Source organism: Macaca nemestrina, chromosome 13 (genome assembly GCF_043159975.1).
Source record: "Macaca nemestrina isolate mMacNem1 chromosome 13, mMacNem.hap1, whole genome shotgun sequence".
Classification (NCBI taxonomy): domain Eukaryota; kingdom Metazoa; phylum Chordata; class Mammalia; order Primates; family Cercopithecidae; genus Macaca; species Macaca nemestrina.
In genome coordinates, this window is record NC_092137.1 from 40,547,157 (window position 1) to 40,567,898 (window position 20,742).

Consider the following 20,742-nt stretch of genomic DNA (forward strand, 5'->3'; position numbering starts at 1 on the left):
TCATAAAAAAGGCCCCAGAGAAGCTCTCATCCCTTACATCATGTGCGGACACAAAGAGAATGCACCCTTTACAAACCAGAAAGCAGGTTCTCATCAGATATGGAGTTTGCTGACATTTTGATATTGGATTTCCAGCCTTTAGAACAGTGATAAATAAATTTTGATTGTTGATAAGGCAGCCAGTTTATGGGATTTTTTTTTTGTTATGACATCTTAAATGGACTAGGACACTGTCCTAACTTTGCTTAGATTAAGGAAGTTGAGTGTATCAGTTGAATCCTGATGAAAAATTCTTGTTGGAGTAGAGGGGACTCAAGGACATAATTTAACAAGTTGTGCTGGGTGTGTCAGGTGCTCTAGAAAATACATCTCCTCCAAGCCCACATGTTGTCAGGAATGAGTGAGCTCACTAATCTGCTACAAGATGAAGACCATGACGTTGTACAGACTAATTCTGAGTCACTGCATCATCTGAGACCAGAAGCCATTGACTTACAAACACAATCCAACTTACTTTTTGAAGAGATTTGTAGTAGCCAAAAATTGCATTGCTGTTTAAACACAAATGCTTAAGAACATAAAAGATCACAACCACAACCTTTCAATTGTAATCACATCTTTTAATGTGGGACAGGAAGAGAGGAGTATATTATTTGACCCTAGATGTAGCTGTATAGAAAAACGGCATCATTCACAAAGTCATCTTACAAAAGGAAGCATATTTTCTTGTGTGTGTGTATGTGAGTGTGTGTGAGTGTGTGTTTAAGTGTGTGTGTATGTTTGTGCACACATGTGCACACTTGCTCATACACCCTAGAGGTTACCATAGGGAAGAATGGATACAAAAATGGTGATTAATTAGTTCTGTGGCATATCTTACTTTAGCTTTCTTTTTTTTTTTTTTTTTTTGGGGGGGGATTGGCCTGTTTTTTTTATTAGAAGCATAATCTTCTGAAAGTTGTTGCATGTATCAATAGCTTTTTAATTTTTATTGCTGAATAGTATTCCAGCGTATGGCGTACTACAGTTTGTTTAACCATCCACCTGTTAAAGCATATCTGGGCTGTTTCCAGTTTGGGCAATTGCAAGATGGACATTGATACACAGGTATTTTTGAAAACGTAAGTTTTTATTTTATTTCTCTGAGGTGAGCATTTGCCCAGAAGAGCATTTGCTGGATTTTATGATAAATGCATATTGATTTTTTTTTTTTTTTTTCCGAGATGGAGTCTTACTCTGTCACCCAGGCTGGAGTGCAGTGGCACGATCTTGGCTCACTGGAATCTTCACCTTCAGGGTTCAAGCGATTCTCCTGCCTTAGCCTCCTGAGTGGTTGGGATTACAGGCACATGCCACCATGCCTGGCTAATTTTTTGCATTTTTAGTAGAGATGGGTTTTCACCACGTTGGCCCGGCTGGTCTCAAACTCCTGACCTCAGGTGATCCACCTGCCTCGGTCTCCCAAAGTGTTGGGATTACAGGCGTGAGCCCCCATGCCTGACCAGTTTGGTTTTTTTAAAGGTTGAGTTTTGAGAGTTCTTTATATTCTAGATGCTAGTTCTTTGTCAAATATGTGATTTGAAAATCTTTTCTCTCAGTCTATACCTTGTTTTTTCATCCTCTTCACAGAGTCTTTCACAGAGCAAAAATTTTTAATTATGATGAAGTCCAATTTATCAAGATTTTCTTTTAAGGATCACACTTTTGGTGTCAACTCCATGAACATTTTGTCTAGCCGTAGATCCCCAGGATTTTTTTTTAAAATTTATTTATTATTATTATACTTTAAGTTGTAGGGTACATGTGCATAACGTGCAGGTTTGTTACATATGTATACTTGTGCCATGTTGGTGTGCTGCACCCATCAACTCGTCATTTACATCAGGTATAACTCCCAATGCAATCCCTCCCCCCTCCCCCCTCAACATGATAGGCCCCGGTGTGTGATGTTCCCCTTCCTGAGTCCAAGTGATCTCATTGTTCAGTTCCCACCTATGAGTGAGAACATGCGGTGTTTGGTTTTCTGTTCTTGTGATAGTTTGCTAAGAATGATGGTTTCCAGCTGCATCCATGTCCCTACAAAGGACACAAACTCATCCTTTTTTATGACTGCATAGTATTCCATGGTGTATATGTGCCACATTTTCTTAATCCAATCTGTCACTGATGGACATTTGGGTTGATTCCAAGTCTTTGCTATTGTGAATAGTGCTGCAATAAACATATGTGTGCATGTGTCTTTATAGCAGCATAATTTATAATCCTTTGGGTATATACCCAGTAATGGGATGGCTGGGTCATATGGTACATCTAGTTCTAGATCCTTGAGGAATTGCCATACTGTTTTCCATAATGGTTGAACTAGTTTACAATCCCACCAACAGTGTAAAAGTGTTCCTATTTCTCCGCATCCTCTCCAGCACCTGTTGTTTCCTGACTTTTGAATGATCACCATTCTAACTGGTGTGAGATGGTATCTCATTGTGGTTTTGATTTGCATTTCTCTGATGGCCAGTGATGATGAGCATTTTTTCATGTGTCTGTTGGCTGTATGAATGTCTTCTTTTGAGAAATGTCTGTTCATATCCTTTGCCCACTTTTTGATGGGGTGGTTTGTTTTTTTCTTGTAAATTTGTTTGAGTTCTTTGTAGGTTCTGGATATTAGCCCTTTGTCAGATGAGTAGATTGCAAAAATTTTCTCCCATTCTGTAGGTTGCCTGTTCACTCTGATGGTAGTTTCTTTTGCTGTGCAGAAGCTCTTTAGTTTAATTAGATCCCATTTGTCAATTTTGGCTTTTGCTGCTGTTGCTTTTGGTGTTTTAGACATGAAGTCTTTGCCCATGCCTATGTCCTGAATGGTACTACCTAGGTTTTCCTCTAGGATTTTTATGGTATTAGGTCTAACATTTAAGTCTCTAATCCATCTTGAATTAATTTTCGTATAAGGAGTAAGGAAAGGATCCAGTTTCAGCTTTCTACTTATGGCTAGCCAATTTTCCCAGCACCATTTATTAAATAGGGAATCCTTTCCCCATTTCTTGTTTCTCTCAGGTTTGTCAAAGATCAGATGGCTGTAGATGTGTGGTATTATTTCTGAGGACTCTGTTCTGTTCCATTGGTCTATATCTCTGTTTTGGTACCAGTACCATGCTGTTTTGGTTACTGTAGCCTTGTAGTATAGTTTGAAGTCAGGTAGCATGATGCCTCCAGCTTTGTTCTTTTGGCTTAGGATTGTCTTGGAGATGCGGGCTCTTTTTTGGTTCCATATGAACTTTAAAGCAGTTTTTTCCAATTCTGTGAAGAAACTCATTGGTAGCTTGATGGGGATGGCATTGAATCTATAAATTACCTTGGGCAGTATGGCCATTTTCACGATATTGATTCTTCCTATCCATGAGCATGGTATGTTCTTCCATTTGTTTGTGTCCTCTTTGATTTCACTGAGCAGTGGTTTGTAGTTGTCCTTGAAGAGGTCCTTTACATCCCTTGTAAGTTGGATTCCTAGGTATTTGATTCTCTTTGAAGCAATTGTGAATGGAAGTTCATTCCTGATTTGGCTCTCTGTTTGTCTGTTACTGGTGTATAAGAATGCTTGTGATTTTTGCACATTAATTTTGTATCCTGAGACTTTGCTGAAGTTGCTTATCAGCTTAAGGAGATTTTGGGCTGAGACAATGGGGTTTTCTAAATATACAATCATGTCATCTGCAAACAGGGACAATTTGACTTCTTCTTTTCCTAACTGAATACCCTTGATTTCTTTCTCTTGCCTGATTGCCCTAGCCAGAACTTCCAACACTATGTTGAATAGGAGTGGTGAGAGAGGGCATCCCTGTCTTGTGCCAGTTTTCAAAGGGAATTTTTCCAGTTTTTGCCCATTCAGTATGATATTGGCTGTGGGTTTGTCATAAATAGCTCGTATTATTTTGAGGTACGTTCCATCAATACCGAATTTATTGAGCGTTTTTAGCATGAAGGGCTGTTGAATTTTGTCAAAAGCCTTTTCTGCATCTATTGAGATAATCATGTGGTTCTTGTCTTTGGTTCTGTTTATATGCTGGATTATGTTTATTGATTTGCGAATGTTGAACCAGCCTTGCATCCCAGGGATGAAGCCCACTTGATCATGGTGGATAAGCTTTTTGATGTGTTGCTGAATCCGGTTTGCCAGTATTTTATTGAGGATTTTTGCATCGATGTTCATCAGGGATATTGGTCTAAAATTCTCTTTTTTAGTTGTGTCTCTGCCAGGCTTTGGTATCAGGATGATGTTGGCCTCATAAAATGAGTTAGGGAGGATTCCCTCTTTTTCTATTGATTGGAATAGTTTCAGAAGGAATGGTACCAACTCCTCCTTGTACCTCTGGTAGAATTCAGCTGTGAATCCATCTGGTCCTGGACTTTTTTTGGTTGGTAGGCTATTAATTATTGCCTCAATTTCAGAGCCTGCTATTGGTCTATTCAGGGATTCAACTTCTTCCTGGTTTAGTCTTGGAAGAGTGTAAGTGTCCAGGAAATTATCCATTTCTTCTAGATTTTCCAGTTTATTTGCGTAGAGGTGTTTATAGTATTCTCTGATGGTAGTTTGTATTTCTGTGGGGTCGGTGGTGATATCCCCTTTATCATTTTTAATTGCGTCGATTTGATTCCTCTCTCTTTTCTTCTTTATTAGTCTTGCTAGTGGTCTGTCAATTTTGTTGATCTTTTCAAAAAACCAACTCCTGGATTCATTGATTTTTTGGAGGGTTTTTTGTGTCTCTATCTCCTTCAGTTCTGCTCTGATCTTAGTTATTTCTTGCCTTCTGCTAGCTTTCGAATGTGTTTGCTCTTGCTTCTCTAGTTCTTTTAATTGCGATGTTAGAGTGTCAATTTTAGATCTTTCCTGCTTTCTCTTGTGGGCATTTAGTGCTATAAATTTCCCTCTACACACTGCTTTAAATGTGTCCCAGAGATTCTGGTATGTTGTATCTTTGTTCTCATTGGTTTCAAAGAACATCTTTATTTCTGCCTTCATTTCGTTATGTACCCAGTAGTCATTCAGGAGCAGGTTGTTCAGTTTCCATGTAGTTGAGTGGTTTTGATTGAGTTTCTTAGTCCTGAGTTCCAGTTTGATTGCCCTGTGGTCTGAGAGACAGTTTGTTATAATTTCTGTTCTTGTACATTTGCTGAGGAGTGCTTTACTTCCAATTACGTGGTCAATTTTGGAGTAAGTACGATGTGGTGCTGAGAAGAATGTATATTCTGTTGATTTGGAGTGGAGAGTTCTATAGATGTCTATTAGGTCTGCTTGCTGCAGAGATGAGTTCAATTCCTGGATATCCTTGTTAACTTTCTGTCTCGTTGATCTGCCTAATGTTGACAGTGGAGTGTTGAAGTCTCCCATTATTATTGTATGGGAGTCTAAGTCTCTTTGTAAGTCTCTAAGGACTTGCTTTATGAATCTGGGTGCTCCTGTATTGGGTGCATATATATTTAGGATAGTTAGCTCTTCCTGTTGAATTGATCCCTTTACCATTATGTAATGGCCTTCTTTGTCTCTTTTGATCTTTGATGGTTTAAAGTCTGTTTTATCAGAATCTAGTATTGCAACCCCCGCTTTTTTTTGTTCTCCATTTGCTTGATAAATCTTCCTCCATCCCTTTATTTTGAGCCTATGTATGTCTCTGCGTGTGAGATGGGTCTCCTGAATACAGCAGACTGATGGGTCTTGACTCTTTATCCAGTTTGCCAGTCTGTGTCTTTTAATTGGAGCATTTAGTCCATTTACATTTAAGGTTAATATTGTTATGTGTGAACTTGTCCTGCCATTATGATATTAACTGGTTATTTTGCTCGTTAGTTGATGCAGTTTCTTCCTAGCCTCGATGGTCTTTACATTTTGGCATGTTTTTGCAATGGCTGGTACCGGTTGTTCCTTTCCATGTTTAGTGCTTCCTTCAGGGTCTCTTGTAAGGCAGGCCTAGTGGTGACAAAATCTCTAAGCATTTGCTTATCTGTAAAGGATTTTATTTCTCCTTCACTTATGAAACTTAGTTTGGCTGGATATGAAATTCTGGGTTTAAAATTCTTTTCTTTAAGAACGTTGAATATTGGCCCCCACTCTCTTCTGGCTTGGAGAGATTCTGCCGAGAGATCTGCTGTTAGTCTGATGGGCTTCCCTTTGTGGGTAACCCGACCTTTCTCTCCGGCTGCCCTTAAGATTTTTTCCTTCATTTCAACTTTGGTGAATCTGGCAATTATGTGTCTTGGAGTTGCTCTTCTCGAGGAGTATCTTTGTGGCGTTCTCTGTATTTCCTGGATTTGAATGTTGGCCTGCCCTACTAGGTTGGGGAAGTTCTCCTGGATGATATCCTGAAGAGTGTTTTCCAACTTGGTTCCATTTTCCCCCTCACTTTCAGGCACCCCAATCAGACGTAGATTTGGTCTTTTTACATAATCCCATACTTCTTGCAGGCTTTGTTCATTTCTTTTTCTTCTTTTTTCTTTTGGTTTCTCTTCTTGCTTCATTTCATTCATTTGATCCTCAATCGCTGATACTCTTTCTTCCAGTTGATCGAGTCGGTTACTGAAACTTGTGCATTTGTCATGTATTTCTCGTGTCATGGTTTTCATCTCTTTCATTTCGTTTATGACCTTCTCTGCATTAATTACTCTAGCCATCAATTCTTCCACTTTTTTTTCAAGATTTTTAGTTTCTTTACGCTGGGTACGTAATTCCTCCTTTAGCTCTGAGAAATTTGATGGACTGAAGCCTTCTTCTCTCATCTCATCAAAGTCATTCTCCGTCCAGCTTTGATCCGTTGCTGGCGATGAGCTGCGCTCCTTTGCCGGGGGAGATGCGCTCTTATTTTTTGAATTTCCAGCTTTTCTGCCCTGCCTTTTCCCCATCTTTGTGGTTTTATCTGCCTCTGGTCTTTGATGATGGTGATGTACTGATGGGGTTTTGGTGTAGGTGTCCTTCCTGTTTGATAGTTTTCCTTCTAACAGTCAGGACCCTCAGCTGTAGGTCTGTTGGAGATTGCTTGAGGTCCACTCCAGACCCTGTTTGCCTGGGTATCAGCAGCAGAGGCTGCAGAAGATAGAATATTTCTGAACAGCGAGTGTACCTGTCTGATTCTTGCTTTGGAAGCTTCCTCTCAGGGGTGTACTCCTCCCTGTGAGGTGTGGGGTGTCAGACTGCCCCTAGTGGGGGATGTCTCCCAGTTAGGCTACTCAGGGGTCAGGGACCCACTTGAGCAGGGAGTCTGTCCCTTCTCAGATCTCAACCTCCGTGTTGGGAGATCCACTGCTCTCTTCAAAGCTGTCAGACAGAGTCGTTTGCGTCTGCAGAGTCTTCTGCTGTGTTTGTTATTGTTTACTGTGCCCTGTCCCCAGAGGTGGAGTCTACAGAGACAGGCAGGTTTCCTTGAGCTGCTGTGAGCTCCACCCAGTTCGAGCTTCCCAGCAGCTTTGTTTACCTACTTAAGCCTCAGCAATGGCGGGCGCCCCTCCCCCAGCCTCGCTGCTGCCTTGCCGGTAGATCACAGACTGCTGTGCTAGCAATGAGGGAGGCTCCGTGGGTGTGGGACCCTCCCGGTCAGGTGTGGGATATGATCTCCTGGTGTGCCTGTTTGCTTAAAGCGCAGTATTGGGGTGGGAGTTACCTGTTTTTCCAGGTGTTGTGTGTCTCAGTTCCCCTGGCTAGGAAAAGGGATTCCCTTCCCCCTTGCGCTTCCCAGGTGAGGCGATGCCTCACCCTGCTTCAGCTCTCGCTGGTCGGGCTGCAGCAGCTGACCAGCACCGATCGTCCGGCACTCCCCAGTGAGATGAACCCAGTACCTCAGTTGAAAATGCAGAAATCACCGGTCTTCTGTGTCGCTCGCGCTGGGAGTTGGAGACTGGAGCTGTTCCTATTAGGCCATCTTGCTCCGCCCCCCCCTTACTTTAGCTTTCTAAGGTTCACGCTTTGTATATCACCTCACACACAAATTAATGCCATATTTATTTGAAAGCAGCACAGCGTTAAAGAAGACAAAAGAGACATTGAATTCAGCCATACCCGGCTTTAAATTCATGTCACATGTTAGCTGTGTGATTTTATGCAAAATTGTTTAGTCTGCTTGATCTTTAGTTTTCTTATTTGTAAAAATAAGAGTGTCACTTTTCTTACAGAACTGTTGTAAGAATGCAACCAATTTGTTAGCTTCTAGTAGGATGTCTGATAACTATTAGATCATTCTTCTTTCTCTGTAAGAACCATAGTTTGATCGGGCTAATACAATCTCATACTGAATAGAGTTATCATAACCTCTACCACTAGGCTTGTGAGTAGGGGGAGAAAATGGAATCATAATTTTTTATTCCTGAAAATACGCCAATGGAAAACTAATGATTTATAAGTCTTAACTCTTTCAGACAAGCTGTTTTTACATGCTGAAAAGTGAGATCCCAGTTCTTCATGTCTCCATTCTTTCTGTGTCTTTAACAATTCAGAGCATTCCTTTCCCTGGACAAATTCTGCAAAATGAGGTTAGGTTTCCAATTCTTCCATACCCTTTTAGTTGGTAATTTTTGAATCAGGATTATATAGATCAAAATTTGAATTTCAGAGATGGAAGAGATATTATAGAATAGTTCAAGTTTTAAGGCACATTAGAATCACCTGAGAAACTTGATAAAAACAGGGATTTGTAGAACCTGTCCCAAAAGATTCTGTTTCTGGAGGTAAACGTCTCAAGCTCCTGCATTTTTAAAAAATATGTATTTTATTGTGGTAAGAATGCTTAACATGAAATTGATCCTCTTAACAAATTTTTAAGCGTGCAATAAAATATTGTTGAGTATAGCTTCACCAAGTTGCTACATTTTTAAAACAAATGTCCCAAGTGTCTCTGGTTTAGTTATGCCACTCTCCAGAGGGAGCACTACTGCCTTAAAGTCTTTCTAATCAACTTTTCACACATTGCGGGGTCATTTATAGCTTCTGACTCGGTGCAGAACTGCCAGGGGAGGCTTTCGGTTTTGTAAGGGCCGAATCTTATACAATATGGGGCCTACTTTAAGAAAACAAATTTTAAAAATCTTGCATTTGTAAATTTTGCCAAGCATAGGGCCATGTGAACATATTGCTAGGGCTTCTCCGAGGGCCTGAGAAGGAACTCATGTCTTTATGATCCCTGAAGCATAAGCTTCCTATTACACACACTTCTGAGTACCACTTATGACAATTCACCCCTGTTATTATTTCTATTTTATGGGATGAAGAAATGAAGGAACGGAGACTTTAAGCAACTTGCCTGTGGTCACACAGCTGGTAAAGGGCAGAGTGGGGATTTGAATCCAGACAGCCTGTCTCCAGAGCCTTTGTTCTTTTTGCCATGACAATGTAATGCCACTTGTAGACACTTCCTGTTTTCTGAAACCCATAGAAAGACAATGTGTTTCCTTATTTCTATTACAGAAGCCACAGTTAGCACTCTTGATGAATGAACTAAAGTGCTAAAGACAACAAATACAAATATACAATGATTAACTGAATATTTTTGCATTATTAATGTTATTGAATTACCCTATGTATTTATGTATTTTTTATATTTTAAAATGTAAATTTAAAATTTACAATCACTGAAAATATATATGTTGAGAAATATATATATATATATAAAAATATATATATGAGATAAGGAATTGATAAAGTCTCTAGGTGATTAAAAGATAAAGAAGATACACATCTGGCCCCCCGAAGCTTATAATCTAATACACCAAGGGTGCGAGTTAGAGGGAGAGGGTGGTGAGATGGGTATAAACTTACAAACAGCATGAGGAAGTATTTGAAAGCTTTAGCACTTGGAGAGGAGAGAAAGCACAATCCTAACCTCCACAAGAGAATAGCTACAGTCAACAAAGCCAAAACAGAAGAAAAAACTAACAGAGACTGCTAATTGTCTAGTCCAATATTTTGTTGGTAACAGATCCCTCAATTTTATCTACTCAGAATAAGGACTATATTACGGTAAAGTGAGGCCACATGACTAGGTTCTACCTGATAAGTAAACAGAAGTGTCATGTGGCAATTTTCAGAAAACCTTCTTAAAAGATGACTGACATACTTTCTTTATTTCTCTTCCCTCTTTGTCTTTTCTGCTGGATCGAATGCAGGCTGATGGCTGGAACTTGAGCAGCCATCATGGTTCACAAGACAGTACACTAAGAATGACAAAATATCAAGATAAAAGAAATCCTGGTGATTATAAGTCACTGTATCAGCCCTGAATTGCTTATCTCCAGATTGTGATCATCAGAGAGACACAGACCACTATCTAGTTTAGAAAGCATTTATTGTAAGTTTCTGTCATTTGCAGCTGAACTTAGTCCTAATGGATACAAATCTTTATTGAGAATGCTGACCTCGACCATCATTCTGTTAAAAAGGGTCCATTGCATACAGAGGGTATAACTGTGACTTATATAACATGAGTATGTATTTTAAAACAAATGTGTTAAAATGCATCAAATGAAATTATCCCTCACAGGTTGTCCCTTTGGGAGAAAATATTATTCCAATCACACTATCATTAGTCAGATGAGTATTACAGCTTTTCCTTTGGGACTATGTTGACAGTGATAGTGGGAGCAGCAGCAACATCCAATTGCCAGCTAACAGCAGTGATGATAGTGCCATTTGGAAGGACTAGCATTATCCAATGCCAGAGGAACTGTGGTGCAAGCTTTAGCACTCAGGGATCTGTGATGGATGTGATCTGATTGCCTGTCCTTGTTTCTACCCATGCTCCAAGCCTGCTGCTCCACTCTTCTCAGGGATGCTGTGAGCTTTCTTGTATCTTTACAGTAGATTATGTTTATGTATCCTTTTCAGGGAGGCCTTCCCTGATGATTCCACATAAATAGCACCCCCTAGCACTCCCTGTTGCTATCACCCAAATCTAATGTGAGGGGCTTTGAAATTTGAGGGGTTGAAATGTGTCTTCTGGAATATGGAGAACAGTGTTTGACATACCTTCAAAAACGTTAAACGTGAGGGTTGATACTATCAGCTGAGTTAGCAAGGAATAAGGAAAGGAGGGCTGAGGCCAGCATTTAGGACTAAAGTAAGGAACTGTATGTGCATTCAAAGGATGTGATAAGTGCTTCTTATGGACTAGATGTGGACCACTAACATAGGGGAGCTGGTGGAGGATCATGTTAAGTTCTATACATGAGGGTCACTTGATGTGTAATGAAATCTCAGCAGAAGGATACTGGAGGTGGGAGGGCAAGCCAGAGAGAAGTGTACTGCTTGCATCCTATACTTTTAATTTAATGTTCCCTGATGAAGTCTCTGAAGAATTCAAGAAAATTTTTACAAAAGAAAGAGTTTGGCATCTGCTAAATTCCAAGAAGTCATCATACTCAAGAATAAGAGCTTGCTGGCCTTTTCTTATTTCTATTCCCTCTTTCCCTTCCCCAGCCACATTCAATCTGCTTGGATTAGCAAAAATAGAGGAGGAGGAGTAGAAGCAGGCAGGCAAGGAGAGAACAACCATCCCCCGCCCACCTTCACGCTGCAGACAACCTCAAAAGGGCCAAGGGAAAAGGGTTTAACTATATTTCAAATTAATGTGATTATTATATGGAACTGGACATTCTGCTTTCTGAATTGGAACTACGTCAATGTCTTAGGTGATTGTAGAACTTCTCCTAACAATAACATTTTACTACTGATCGGCCAGGTTTATATCTAGGTAAAAGAATAGTAGACATTTAAAAATAACTGATTTGAACAAGCAGGACTCATAGGAAATAATCATAAAAGCAACATGCTTTTTCCTCCCACTATTCTTTTATGACTCTTCCCTATGTCTCTTGCTTGCTCAAGTGCCAGTTACTTTTAAATGCCTGGGGATGTTAAGCAAACAATGCACCAAATGATACCTTCTTCCTCACCCTGGATATTTCCCCCTTTCCTGTAATTCATCTTTATCTCAATAATCATTGTGGTCATTTTGCTCTTATTTTTCCCATCAGATGAAAACATACACTAAAAATTTCCTACTCTTAAGTACTTTATTCATTGATGAAACTCTTGCCTTCTAGAATAATTACCACTTCAAATAATTCCTCAAGAAGACAACTTTAATAACAAGAAACTTCACCAATCATGGAATTTCTAGCGAAAGAGAGAGGGCATTTTATATGTAGCATCTTTCTGGCAGTGCTCAAAAAATACTATGTAGAAAATTTCATATATGATTTGGTCACATTGGACACTCAATATTTGTTTAAAGAATAAATTGATAAATAAATTGCCCCTATACAAACTTATTAAAATGATGTGAGTGTCCCCACTCACATATCATCTTGAATTGTAGTTCTCATAATCCCCACATGTTGTGGGAAGGACACAGTGGGAGTTAATTTAAACATAGGAGCAGTTACCTTCATGCTGTTCTGGTGATAGCAAGTGAGTTCTCATGAGAACTGATGGTTTTATAAGGCACTTTTCCCTCTTTGCTCAGCAGTTCTCCTTCCTGCCGCCTTGTGAAAAAGGTGCCTTGCTTCCCTTTTGCCTTTGCCATGATTGTAAGTTTTCTGAGACTCCCCAGCCATGGGGAAGTACCTCTTCCCTTTATAAATTAAATAAAGGAAGAAGTACCTCTTCCCTTTATAAATTACCTAGTCTCTGGTATGTCTTTATTAGCAGCATGAGAACAGACTAATACATGATTAATGTCTTCTGAAAAAGTACACTTACGATACAAGAGAAATAGTATGCTGTGAAAGAGAGTACTGATATCCTCTGCTTTGGTATGAATATCAAACACAGTAGAACTTATTTCGGCATGTCCTTGGATCTGATTGCTTAATCAGATCGTGTACCCTGAAACACAATTCTGCCATTAGGCAATAAGATATATTCCTCTTTCTAACAAATAACTTTCATACTCCATAGTGTGTCTTATAAACGTTACACTCTGATGTTTAAAATTGTTACACTTTTTAAAACACACAGATAATATATCAATGAGTAAAAGTAGAAAGAATAGGTAGAAAATGGGAAAATACGTCTAACACCACCATGTTAATGAGGTTTCCTGTTAGTCGTATCTCAATATGTTTTTATGTAATACTGCCCTCAATGAAGTTGCATCAAATTCCTTTTGAGCAGAAGTTGGTATAAATAAACCAAGTATTGTTTAAATGTCCACTTCATTTTTCAATTATTCAGTCTATAATATGTATGTATAGGAAATATGCCTGATTACCAAGTCAGCTGTGGTGAAAATCATACTGTTAGGCCTTCCTGAGGAGGTAGCATGTGAAGTAAAATAGGTAAGATGTAGAAATCCATACTTTACTGATTTACTATTAGATTTTTCTCCTTAATATTTGAAATGTTGACAGTTTCGATATCTAATGTGCATTTTTCCTAAGAATTCTAGAATTGTATGTTACAGAAGACAGATGATTGAGAGGAATATTTCACATTTCTTGCTTTCTTTTTAAAAAATTCTGCAATTGAGACAGAGTCTAATTGGATTTCCTTTATGAAACCAATGTCTCAGAGCTCTTAATTACCTTCTTAAAAACTGCTTTTGTGAAAGCAATTTTATCAAAGTGGCATATAAAACCTTTACTAATCCTATAGTTTTGGAAAAAATATTTGGATATATTAACACAGTAGTCAGGGGAAAAATAGTTAATTCCTACTCAACAGAGAAACAGCAGCTCTACCAAGATACTTCCTTAAGAATAACCAAAACTGTCTACTCCCACTACTTTAGTGTTTACTCTGACTCCAAGAGAGAGGAACAGGAGTGAAAGAAGCCCATTGCGGAACCTGCTGACTCAGACTGGTTTTCTCACTGCTGCTGAAAAGGCCAAGCTGGGTTGCATACTTGAGAGAACTTAATGGTCAGTCATGGCATTGAAACAGACACATGCTTAATCACTTTTTCATGCTCCAGTAGGTAAACTGTTAATGGACAGATAACACCATCTTAATCTCTGATACCAGTTCATGGAAAAACGATACTACTAGCCACAGGGAAAGAGAATTTTAAAAATAATCATAAGTGGGGTTAAAAAGTTTAAAGCCAGCTGACCGAATATCTGGCTTTGAGTTTAGCATTAACTTTCAGATAGAAATGAGTATCTGAGTAAAAGTTTACCCTTTTAGAAGCAAGAGCTAAAAGGTAGATAGAATACTAAAGGTCTTTGTCCATGCATGAAATTTCACAAGATGAGATGAACTGCCAGTTCAGCTTTTTCTGTAACCACAAGGGGGACACCTTCTGTAGACAGAAAAAAAAAAAAAAGACTGAAAAAAGAAGTAAAGGAATTTAATGCATAATCCTCATCTCCCCTCCTGCTAGCTCACCGAGGAAGCTGGTGAAAGACAATAAATGCCCGGGAATTACCATGCCATAGAATTTGGGAGATTCAGGCCCATTTGTATTCTCTCAGGATTGATTTTTGCCATCTTATTTCATAGATGTGCAGGCCGACTCTCTTGAAACATGATTCCCAAGCTAGGCACTTTCTAATTTGTGTGTGTGTGTGTGTGTGTGTGTGTGTGTGTGTGTGTGTATTTTAAGCCCCTTCAGCACGTGGAGAAAATGACCATGTTCCCTTTTAACCGTAAAAAGGGAAGTCTCATATGACAGTGTGCTTTTGAACAAAACCAACTCTGTGTGTGTTTTAGTAAAGTGACCAGAGTTGGGGGAAGAAAAATAAAAACAGACATTTTTGTACTAAGCCACTAATCTCCTAATTCTTACCACCCAAAATTGTCTTAGCTTTTAAAGGTTATTTAAATTCACGTGAGTTCTTTCTTTGTGCCATTTTAGTATTATACACCATTTGACTTCTTTGCTTGTCTGAGATTTTTCAGGACTGTGTTTATGTCTTATAATTCTTAATATCTTCATTGAAATAGTTCAATGGGAGTGAAGAGAGCATATGAAATGCTCTGTGACTGACTTCCATCTTCAGAGAGAGAGACTTACACTGCTACATGAAACTACATCCCTGGGACAGAGGAAATTATGTTGGATTTGGAAGTAGCAGATCTGTGTCAGAGTCCCACAAGATAATCCTAACTATAGTAACAACCATACTCTAACGATAAGAACTGTCATTGATTGAGTGCTTATTCTGTGTCAGGAGCAGCATTAACTACTTTACCAACATCCTCTCGTGTAACTGTTGCATCAACCCAAGGAGGCTGCCCGAGTTTCTGTTTTACAGATAGCACATTGAAGCTTACAGAACAAAAGAAACCTGCCTAAGGTGACACGTTGCTAGCAATTTATAACAGAAACATAATTAATAATCAAGTCTCTGTGCTTCATTTCACAATCTATAAAACAAAGGTATAATCTACCTCAAATTTTGCCAGGCTTAAATGGGATTCCATGAGCCCCATAAACCAAAAAGCATACGTGCAAATGTATGGATTAAGGTGAACATGCCATATAGACGAGGTGCAATATCAAAAATGGACTCCACACAAAGCGGGGTGCAAGGCAGAAGAAAGAGAAAGGAACTTTTCTTCCCATGGTCACGGTCTGTGACTTTTCACCCACCGAAAAGTCTGTTCTTACTTTTCTGACATTCAGTGTTACTCACTAGAGATACCAGCACAGCTCTTCCCTGCTGGTGTAATGGGACTGTGACATACCACTAGACGGGGAGTAGAGTTTCACTTTCACTTTGGGATTAGAACACTTTAGTTGGAGAAGGAGAGAAGAAAACAGAAAGGTTGAAGACAAAAGAGCAGGCCCACTCAGTTCTCTCCCTTGATATAGATTTGATACTTAACCTTGAGGCTTCAGCTCCATCAAGAACCATTAAGTGGCTTCTTGACCACCTTCCCTGGGGTTAGTGTCTGAGCATGGGAAAGGATCAGAAGATTTGCTGCCACAATTCTTCCATAGGAACAATCCCCAAACTTTAGCCAACAAAACACTTTTCTAAATCCCCCCAAGCCAAAACAATGTCACCTTATTAAAAAGCCATTAGTCAGATGTTACCGCCTGATATGAAGAGAGGGAGCCCCCTTGCCTTCACTTGATGATACACTGCTAACATTTTCACGTTGTGTCACTAAGTCTTTGTTAAGCAAACACCAAAACTATCGTTTCCCTCTCCTATCAAGAAACACTCCTGACAATTTCCATGATATTAAGCATGTGTAAGATTTTCTTCTACCATGAAACTAGTGAAATTGTGTGAATATCTTACTTATTTTTAAGGAAGCTGTGCATAATCTAAACACCAATCACTTGGAATATGCAATCATGTATTTATAACGGCAGACACAATGTACTTGATTTTGAAGCATGTGGTTTATTAAAAAACATGGCAAGGTAAGTTTCTTGTTATTGTTTTAACTTTTGATTTTCGATGTGGATTTTAAACAGACATTATAGTATTTCAAAATGAAATAAGCAAAGAATAATTGTGTTGTATAGCTTTCAGATCACTTAGTCCTCATTTCATATGCTCTAATTATTTTTCCAAATTTTCCACTAATATGTGGAATGCATAAACTATGTTTCTTTGTATAAGTATAAATATATTAACTTAATCAAGACTGGTTAGAACCCAGTATTTCAATAAGTTTCGAGGACACAAAAGTGAGTGTCCTTTAGGTATTAAATGAATCTTACATACATTTAAAATTTTACATATATGCTGAAGACACAAAGTTGAATATAACATAATAATGGTTTTAGATGATTTGTGGGGATGGGTAGGAGGAGTGGATTCACAAATATCTATTCGGATAACCAGGGGTGTCCAAGAATAAAACTCAATATGAAAGACTTCTAATGTCAACTTGCAAATATATTGAATACAAGGTATTAATAATGCTAGTGAAAAGAAGCAAAAATTATAAAGTGCAGTAAAGTTTTATAATGACTGAAATCCAGTTGGAATATATGGGAAAAGATGGTGATTATATTATAGAGAAATGTATGCATTGTACTTAGATACAGAGTAAAAATATCTGCAAATCAGGAATAATGAGGAACTGACAAGCAATATTTTCTGAAATCTCACCTTAAAAACCCTACCATTCACTGTATCTTCTATGGAATTTATATTCCTTTAACATAAGACCATTAAAACCAATATGAAAGTGGCTCTCTCTATATAAAAAGGCCAATATTTCAAAACATTACTTGTTTCCTACATCTACAATTTAACAGTTGTGAAAGCTTTAGGAAGTCATCTAATTCAAGATCTTATTTTATAGTCAAAGAAGCTTAGGTTCAGATGTAAATAAATTTACAAAGATCACAAAACTTGAGAGTTGGGAAACCAAGCCTAGACCACAGTCCTCGCTCTATTACAATCCGGAAATCTTTCCTAAGTTTTTTTTTTTTTTTTTTTTTTTTTCCCCAAGACAGAGACTTTATCTGTTTCCCAGGCTGGAGTGCAGTGGTGAGATCTCAACTCACTGCAACCTCCACCTCCCAGATTCAAGCAATTCTCCTGCCTCAGCCTCCTGAGTAGCTGGGATTACAGGCATGTGCTACCATCTATGTGTATTGACAACCAGTCAGTAGCTATGTTCCATCTTTGTAACGGGTTTTCATCTTTCCTCTTTCCTTTTCTTTCCCCAACATTCCTCTCCTCTCCTCTCCTCTCTTTTCCTTTCCTTCCTTCCTTTTTTATCTTTTCTTCTTTCATTCTTCTTCTCTTTTTTTTTTCATTCTTCTTCTCTTGACATCATTTCCTTCTTCAAATTTAATGCAACTTGGATAAACTTTTTTTTTCCCTGATCTACCTGAAAGTGTGTGCTTTCTCCCCTTTACAGGTCTCTGCAATCACTACAGTAAAATATTTGAGTCATTTGACCTCCATTTTTTAGTAGTAGTAATAATAATAATAATAAACCCTGACAGGTCTGGTTTTCCCACTTCCATGTGGTGACTCCCCTATCACACTTGCAATTGCTTTTAGCTACCTGGACATTTTTTTGTCCTCTCTCCAATAGCTTTTAAGAAAACCCTATTTAGTGCAATCATTAAAAATAAACTCTGGCTTCCAAAGAGGAAATACAAACATGAGAGATTGCTTTTGAGATTAAATAAATGATAAACATTTAAAACCAAATGGAATCTAGATATCATTTTGTTCCATTTTTTCTTTTGCTGACGTTCAAAAATATTTATATCATTCATTAATGGATGTAGTTTGTGTCAGCTATTGGTAGAGCTGGCATTTGAAGCAAGTGCTTCTACCTGTTGGATGATCTTAGTTATATTTCTAGGAACTGAGGGATAACACTTTATCATGTACCATGTTTATATGCTTTCTCATTTACTCTCTTGTTTGCCCCTATAACTCTAAATCTAGTGATATTTTTATTATTGTATTAAATTTACAAATGAAGAAACTGAAGCTAAAATTGAAATAAAAAAAATCATGCTTCTGGAGGAAAGTTTTGCTACCCCAAAAAATCATACTGCTGGGAGATGAGGTTTAGGACTAGGTTTGTCAACTTCATAGTCTGTATACTTTTAACATAAGCCCTACCGGAAAATAAAATAGAAAGGATGTCTCAGTTGATGCATGATTTCTTGTGTTCATAATAACAAAAATCATTATGAACGATGATTATCTGAGTCACAAGACATCATGGAATGAGTGTAGATTTTAGTGTCGGGGGATACATTTAAATTCTGGCTATTTTGCTTACAATGTAGTAGGTCAACAAATGGAGTCATACTAATTATTGTTATTATTAATTTCTCTATGCCTGAAAGCAAAAGTGCTTTATGAGGAAAGTGTATCCCATATTAAAAATGTAGGAGGGAAGCAAAGTATCTAAATTCAGGACAAACTTTTTGAGAGATTTTTTCTTCTTCTCCAACTATGCCTCCTTATGTTTTCATCAGATGAGAATGACTAGGACAATTTAAGTAAAATTGATAAGAAATATCAGGGAAAAATGTGTGTAGGAGCAAGTCACAGATGTATCTGTTGGTGAGTTAAAAATCAACATGAAAAATGAGAACTTCGTTACAAAATCTACAAATCTTTTATCTTGCACAACCGTTGATAGTGAACTTTACAATAAGAAGTCATTCCAGTGGTTATAAAGCCCAATCTCCTCATTCCACAGGAAAAACAGAGGTATGGAGGAGATCAATGACTGAATTTACATGTCTTGTGACAGGATTGGAACTTGTAGCCAGGACTCAGGATTTTGAGTATGGTAGTTCCCCTTATAGTCTCCAGGCAACGAAATTGATCCCCATTTAAAGAATTACCTTCTTTATTGGTAAGATTAGACTTTGTCATAAAGAACTGCCAATTATTCAGTTGGTAGATCCAGAAATTAAGTGATTCTCAGGTGACAAAAAGTTATCTATCTATCTATCTATCATCTATCTATCTGTCTAATCTATTTAGATAAATAAAACAGACCCAGGGGCTCCATTGGAAGTGTTCTTAGCAAAACTCTTTCAGCAGTTATGAGGTGCCCACTCATTATCATTGCCTGCTCACTGTCAGGAAACACTTTGACTCTAATAAATGCAAGAATACAAAGCCCAAATCAAACTTTAGATGCCATCTGAGCATATGACTCTGGCTCTAAATAAACAGATTACTTGGTTAGATTTACTTGGCATGTCTGCTCGTGTGAACTGGAAAAATGGGACAAGTTTCCAGATCCAAATGGGTGGAGGAATCAAGCAGTGCCTGATGTTATCTGATTAAAATTCATTTGGAAAAGTATTATTCAAAAAGATTTCAGAACTACCTGAAAAGACAACACTGCTGTATGGCAAGTATTTCAAACAGTTGGATCAAGATCTGAATAATATTGCTAAAAATGCTAATGGAAGCTTCTCGGTGGCACCATGTGTGGATTTTGCCCTTGATAACCAGATAAATGAGAGCTTGACTTTTAAAAAGTTATTCTAGGGATATTTGTGCATATTAGAAGATGAAATCATTACAAGTAGGGTATTCGATTAAAAGAGAAAGATTCCAATTACTTTATCTTCTGTGAATGCCCCCTCACTTTGAAATGCCCCCTCACTGGCAAAATTGACAGTTTTTGAGATTGATGAGTTCAGATAGTCTTACAATAAATAGAATGCATATTTTGCAGTTAGTCAGCCACAGCCTACATATCCTTCAAAATGTGCATGAGTAATGTTAAAAAATCTGTTTAGAATTTAGTCAGGTGGATTTTAGAATGTAAAGAAAAAAATGGGATTATTAAAATTAGTTCAACAGTATGGAGTTAAATAAAGAAGGGAAAGACCTCCTGCTTGGGGCATGTGAAATACAAAAGAAAAAAAATTAACTTCTAAGCATCCATTTTCTTGTAGTTTCTCATCCAATGAGAATTACTTTGACTTATTAGCTATGTTGTTCAATAAAGATTTGTCAAGCATACCCACTGTATGTCAAGTCCTGAGTGTATCAAGATGAGTAAGACTGATAAACACCCTCAAGGCACTTAGAGTCTAATGAAGAGATAGAAAAATGCATGTTGACAATATTAAGTACCATTACAGAGATATCCACAGGGGGCAGAGGGAGCAGAAAGGGAGAATATAAATCAGTATTGGGTAATGGGAAGTGGAGCCTCACAGAAAGAATGGTTCTTTAAAACTCTATTGAGAGTTCATCAAGAGAAAAAGGAGGGGAAGAAGCACTCAAGAAAGAAGGTATTAAACATGTCAGGAAATGGAGATCTGAGCCACTCTGACTAGTTCAGTGAATCATAAGTAGTTT

The 20,742-nt window shown here is 38.1% G+C and overlaps 1 protein-coding gene across 4 annotated transcripts in view; it reads right to left on the minus strand.

Annotated features, from left to right (window-relative positions):
- LOC105464900 (solute carrier family 8 member A1) overlaps positions 1 to 20,742 on the minus strand; it is a 391,740-nt gene that overhangs the window by 355,236 nt on the left and 15,762 nt on the right. For 2 of the 4 annotated variants that reach the window (XM_071076612.1, XM_071076613.1), the window contains exon 2: positions 9,276 to 9,394. The exons of the other annotated variants lie outside the window; for them this stretch is intronic. The gene's annotated coding sequence lies outside the window, so the exon portion shown is untranslated. The remainder of the gene's footprint in view (positions 1 to 9,275; positions 9,395 to 20,742) is intronic. 4 annotated transcript variants of the gene reach the window in all.